The sequence below is a fragment of the Alligator sinensis genome, unplaced genomic scaffold (genome assembly GCF_000455745.1).
Source record: "Alligator sinensis unplaced genomic scaffold, ASM45574v1 scaffold574_1, whole genome shotgun sequence".
NCBI lineage: Eukaryota > Metazoa > Chordata > Crocodylia > Alligatoridae > Alligator > Alligator sinensis.
Window position 1 is genome coordinate 73333 of NW_005842106.1, and position 5437 is coordinate 78769.

The 5437-nt window shown below is 41.4% G+C and overlaps 1 long non-coding RNA gene across 1 annotated transcript in view; it reads right to left on the reverse strand.

Annotated features, from left to right (window-relative positions):
* Positions 1-5042: 5042 nt before the first annotated feature.
* The window catches only part of LOC102382069, a 4713-nt gene continuing 4318 nt past the window's right edge, over positions 5043-5437 (reverse strand). The window contains exon 3 of the long non-coding RNA XR_323937.1: positions 5043-5156. This is a non-coding gene — a long non-coding RNA (uncharacterized LOC102382069). The remainder of the gene's footprint in view (positions 5157-5437) is intronic.

Sequence of the window (5437 nt, forward strand, 5' to 3'; positions counted from 1 at the left end):
GAACTAGTCAGATGTTAAATGTGGTGTACAAAGCAAAGCACTAGGAATTGGGGGAAAAAAGCACATTTTGCATGCAGAATTTGCATAGTTGCTAGACCCAAGTTAATGTAATTCCAGAGTAACCCTAGTGAATCCAGTGACACATGGGTACCTGAAGGCACAATGCAGCCCTGTGTATCAAACTCAAAACTATTAGGACACAAAGAAACAATTAGAGTAACACAGGAAATGAGGCTGCATCCCAAAGGCCCAAGGGTTAGTTATTGCTTTTGAGGAAAATTAATGAGGATGTTTTTTCCCCTGCTTTTTCTTTTGGTGTCATGTTTACCTTGTGAATATTAAAGTATGACTAGCACTGAGAGACTCAGTGACATTTAACATAGATTAATGAAGTGCCAGGCATAGTCTAGGGGGCCAAGTGGAGGATGCTATTTGTATATTTTCAATGCATTTCACCTGAAACCCCAGCTGAGAAGTAAATTTCATGGACTTTAGGTTTACGGGGGAAACACAGCAGAAAGTGCCTTTGCTGAATTGCTGGTTAATAAGGACACTTGAACAGAATTTATTGTGCCCATTTGTCAGCTAATTCATTATGGTGCACATCATGCTGTCAGAATGCTTCACTGTTTTTTGGAATAGCTATTTTTTTTTCTTGCTGAGCAACAGTTTTGCATCACTGCATCGCTAATTACCATGCAAAATATTTGATATACTATTAGATGAAAGTAAACACATCTTGCACTGGAAGTTGCATCAGAATCTAATAAATGCATTTGATTCTCACTGGGCTTTTCAGAGAGAGGTACTTGAGAGAGCAGATCATCTGGAATGAAACTGCCATCTGGAAATGTTGTGTGAAGATGGATTGTAATGGAAGCTTAAAGGGACACTTGATTTTTTTTTAAATATGCTTGAAGGAAATAAATTTGCATGGGTAATATAGGAATAAAACTGATTTTAAGGAAGATGTAGAAAAATGAGATGTACTAAAGTATGCAATCTATCTGTAGTCCTAGCCTCTCAAACACCATCATATCTAAATAGGTATTTTAAGTGTTCCACAATTATGCTCTGCACTCTGTGTATGTGGAAAGTAAATACACTGAAGTGACTTTTGCCTATTATGCCTCAATTAGGATTAGCAGCTTTAAAAAGTTTGATTTAGAAACACCAAAGGACCAAGTATTGCAAAAATCATGGGCAGTGATGTTACTGAGGATCTATAGCCTGACAGTAATTTGTGTGTTTTGGTATAAGAAATTAATGAAAGAAAATTAAAGTGTCACAGCCAAGCTATTTCTGTGTACAGCAAAAATAGAGACTAGGTATATCCATCCAGGTGTTGTGAGCTAGATTGTTTAGAATGACACAATGATAGAGAGGGTTTTATGAAATGAAAATTACTGGGCTTTTTACATATCTGATTTATGTGCATGCATAAATCTCTGGAACCCTTCATCTTCACTTTTCAGCTTCTTGCAAAGAAGTTAAGCAAGTGTGAATGTCTTGTAGTCTACCCATCCGAGAAGACTTCTGTTAGCTCCCATCAGTTAACATACAGATTGACATGGAAACATGTAGTTGGATTCCACTATATTCTCCTACAGCCCTTATCACCATAATATCTTCCAAAGGTAGTTTAAAATTACATGACTAACATGCATCATGTGTGGCTCATTTTCTCTCATCTTCCTGTCATATTGAATGAAATAGTTTGAATGTTTGTAAAGATTGCCCATTAGCCAGTTTCAGGAAGAAGATAGGATCTATCTCTTTATCTAGCTCATTGTTTTGGAGCTACGTGCGAAATGTCCTGACTTCACTTAAAGTCTTAATCTAAATTGTATCTTTAGAAATTTTTTACAAAGAAAGTAAATATCCTAAATTCCGAGACATCAAAGCCTAAGGCCTTTTAACCAAATTGCTAAGAAAAAAAAGTATTTACAGTGATATGGAAGTCTCCCCAAGAATAATTTAAAAATGCTCAACAAAGGTAATTTCTGTTGAGTAAGATCCGAGCCCAAATTTGGGAGTTATGATGAATTGAGTAGGAGGAGCCCAATGACGGCAGCTCACTCAATAAAAACCTGTAACTTACTGTCCCAATTTGGAGGTGACTTCACTTGCAGAACAACGAAGGAAGAATCGCAAGTATAAGTTCAGATTAGATTGATCGCCTAATCAAGCCTCTCCGTGAACACGAATCTCTTAGTTCACGCTGAAGCCGCGGAGCGCCCGAAAGGGACTGAAGGAAGGGGACGTAGTCCTATCACTGGTGAGCCCAGCTCATTGAATCGTATTGCTGAGGCCAGCCTATTGAACCGTACTACTGAGGCCAACCCATTAAATCGTACTACTGAGGAATGAAACCATATTTTGGTATTTGGCTTCTCGGAATTCTAGGATTGTAAGTATATTATGAAAAATAACAGTATTGATTCAAATTTAACTTTTAGTTGTAATTGTAGTTGTTTTTGTAACACTAATTCTTATAGCATTGTTTGGGAAGGAAGTGCATTTGAAGCATTGTTTCTGATATATGTAATTATTGTGTTTTTAATGTTTGTGGTGTTTCTTAAAGCTAAGCAGTGTTATATACGTAGCAAAGAGTTTTAAAATAAAATTGTGTTGTATAAATTAAGTGTGTAATCATTGTGAAATCGTGCAATCAGCTAACTACTCCCCCAGCCAGTGCATCAAAACGAATCAGTAAACTGTGTGGGATTTTCTCTATTCCATAACCCACTAGAGACACTTCCCTCCAAAGAGAGAAGTGTGTGTATTGATTTGTTAGGGCTTTGGTTGGGATGGGGTTTTTTTAATATATGTGTGTTGCCATTTATGTTAGAGGAGGCAGGTGAAAGGAGCACTTTTTGAACTTGTTGTGGCAGGTGGTGATGTTTGTAGCAATCTTGAATCTGTGCAAGTTTGTTCTACAGGTTCAGATTGGTCTACCATGCACCCCAGATACTGCACCCACCCAGGCGCCGGGGGTCCATGCACCCCAGACACTGCACCCACCCTGGCATCGGGGGTCCCCACCCTGTAGTGGCCCCTAATGAGGCCTCCTTCTTCCCCAATAGCCTCAGCCCAATCCACCAGATTACAAACCAAAATCAAAATGCAAGCCCCTGGGCTATAGCATAATGCAAGTAGCTCAGGGTGTGCTCTCTCCCTTTAAATGAATCACCCTTCCCCCAGCACAACATGCCTTGTAGGCCAGGGTCTGGTGAGCTCCTGAAATCCCTTAACCTTGCCAGAAGCAGGAGCTGGGCCATCAAGCCTCTTCACTTAGGCTCCATCTAGAAAAGCTTCTTCCCCCTTAGCTACTGACAGAGAACTGCCTCCCTGCTCCCAGCCCTGGGGTTTATATATGTGCCAGGCCCTGCCTCTTCTGGTCAGCTGGCCGCTGGCAGGTGGGGGCCAACTCTCTCATTCTTGCTGTCCTGGCAACCAGCAGCTGGGGGAGTTCCCGACTGACTGCTAGGGCTCTCTCCCTGGCAGTTTCAGCCCTTAAAGGAGCAAGACGCCTTAGTGCCCTGCAACAAACATATTAAATACTGGCAAGAGTCCCTAGAGCCTTTCTCATTTGTTTTCAGTATAAGGTATAAATAACTCATTAAAAAAAAAATGCATCATTTGGCATTTTAAAAGCCTGTATCAAGGCTTTCCCCCTTTGTCTGTTCTTTGAAGATTACCATACTTTCCTTTCTCTCTCCTCACAGGAGACTTTTTTCCTACTCATTCTCATAAACCATTTACAAAGCCTTCCTGTTTCTGCTGTATCTTTTTTGGAGACTGGGAGACCAGAAACAGGCATAGAGTTTCATCAGTTCAGAGAATAACATTATTGTACCTTCCAAATCTTGTACATCCTAACATTATGTTTAGTTTTTAACAGATGCTGTACACTGAAGCTCTGCACTGAGCAGAGATTTGCATTGAACTGCCTAGGTCTGTTTCCTTAATCAGGGCCATCCATAGGGAGGGACGAATTGGGTTGACTGCCCCAGACCCTGCACTTTGGCAGGCCCAGCAGAGCCAGGCAGAGCGGCCGCAGCCCCTCCTGCAGGGCCCACCTAGTGCTGGTGACTCTGTGCTGCTGCTGCCGCCACCAGCTTCACCCTGCCCCCCCCCAGCTTCTTCGCGTCTGGGCCCCGCACAGGCTGATTTGTCTTGGGTCCCACACACTGCTAGGGTCATCTCTGTTAATGGTTACAGTTAATTTAAAACCAACCAATTCTAAATTACCTGCAAGCAGTGCTGGTTCTTCCAATGTACACTAACTTTCAATTTATAAACATTAAAGTGCAATTCTCTTAACCATTAGTAAGTTCTGCCTGAATACTAGAAGCAGAGAGAATTTATTCACTCACATCACTTTAAGAAAAATACACTGAAAACTGAATTATAAATACACCTTTGACCCAACCAAAATGAAACCTACCACCTGCTGTGCTATAGCCAGTTACTCTTATTCATACGGCTATAGAAAGTCTTTGATTCAAAAAATAAATATGAATTTTCAGTATTAAATTAACTAATAGAAATAATTCAGGCAACTATTTTACCATAACAGAAGGATCTGACAAAGAATAAAAATTAAAAAAATATAATATCTGAGTTCAGGGAAAACATTCCTCAGGTAACAGGTAATTCTGGACCCATTCCCTAATTATTGGTTATTCACTCCCTCTCTCCATTGGATGATCACACATCTTTAGGTAACCCTTCTTCTGGGCACCAGTTGGCAGCAACAAGGGCCAGGTTCAATTTTGGGGTACTAAATATATTTTATCTTGGCTTGAGCCCCCACCCAGACCACCTAGGAACCACTAAATGAATTATTAGGGTGTCCCACATAAACAACACCCCCCCCTTGCAAGCAGTGTAAATACAAAAGACAGATTTATTACAGAAAACAGGAAAATACCAAATGCAATTCAAAACATTACTAACGCCAAGACATAGTTGTTTCGGTTGCGCTGCACCAGGGAAAGCTGCTAGACAGCATGGGTCCTTCTGCGGTGCTAGGGGCCTCTTGTTGCTCCTGCAGAGAGGCTGTATGTGTATGGGGGGATGACTGTGGCTCCAAACAGCAGGCACGCACCCCAAAACTTCTGGGCTGGATTATGTGGCCTAACGAAACAAAACTGCAGGAAAAATTCCAAAAGGAGCCAGGTTGATTAATGGCTATAGCTAGCCCAACCACACAGCTTAGCTGGAACAAAGGACCATCAAAAGAAACAAGGGGAAAGATCAGGCCTACCCTCTAGGTCTGGGCTGCAGAAAGTTTGGGTCACAGCTCCATGAGGAGCAGAAAGTTGCAAAACTCAACCCCAGCCCAAAACTGGCAGGGTTAGAGACTCCTAGTTTTCAACCCTGTTTAAACTGCCAGGCCTAACTCCTGGTCAGCAAGGAACCAATACTCTTT